Consider the following 823-nt stretch of genomic DNA (forward strand, 5'->3'; position numbering starts at 1 on the left):
CCTGCTGAGCAGATAGCCTGACGCGGGGCTCGATCCCAGGACTCCGGGACCATGACCCGAGCCGAAGGCAGAGGCCTTAACCCACTGAGCCACCCAGGCGCCCCTCTAATAAATCTTAAAAAAAAAGAATGGACTACATAAAGCTCCAGTCAGAGCAAATGAAATATGGGGACAAACTTGTGAAATTAGACTAAGACGAGATCATCGGCTTGAAAAGATGAAGGTTTAAAATATTTCTAGGGGCGCCTGGGTGGCTCAGTGGGTTAAGGCCTCTGCCTTCGGCTCGGGTCAGGATCCCGAGATCCTGGGATCGAGTCCCACATTGGGCTCTCTGCTCGACAGGGAGCCTGCTTTCCCCTCTCTCTCTGCCTGCCTCTCTGAATACTTGTGATCTCTGTCAAATAAATTTAAAAAAATCTTTAAAAAAAAAATTTCTAGAGTCTACTAAACTATAAGACGAGTTTACCATAAATATATTGTCAAGTAATAACATCCGATCAAATTTCAGATACCATGTCTTCCTAAAAGACAAAGTTACCTAGAAGAGTGTTTGAAACACAACAGACATTCAGTAAATATCTCCTGAATTAAACTAAAAGTGTAATAAGCCTCACTTTGGGACGGCTGGTTTAGTATAAATGAAAATCTGTTATAGAGGATTTAAAGAAAACTTATTTTATCTACTTTGTCACATACTTATTTACAACAGCAAAATCCCAGCTGAAAAGTGGTTAAGTTTCCACCCATGTGTTATAGCTTAAGATTTATTAAATAAGTATCTAATTGCAGCAAATACTCACACGAACCAAGAAAAAAAAAAGAT

Source organism: Enhydra lutris, unplaced genomic scaffold, assembly GCF_002288905.1.
Source record: "Enhydra lutris kenyoni isolate GAN:26980312 unplaced genomic scaffold, ASM228890v2 scaffoldscaffold50, whole genome shotgun sequence".
Classification (NCBI taxonomy): domain Eukaryota; kingdom Metazoa; phylum Chordata; class Mammalia; order Carnivora; family Mustelidae; genus Enhydra; species Enhydra lutris.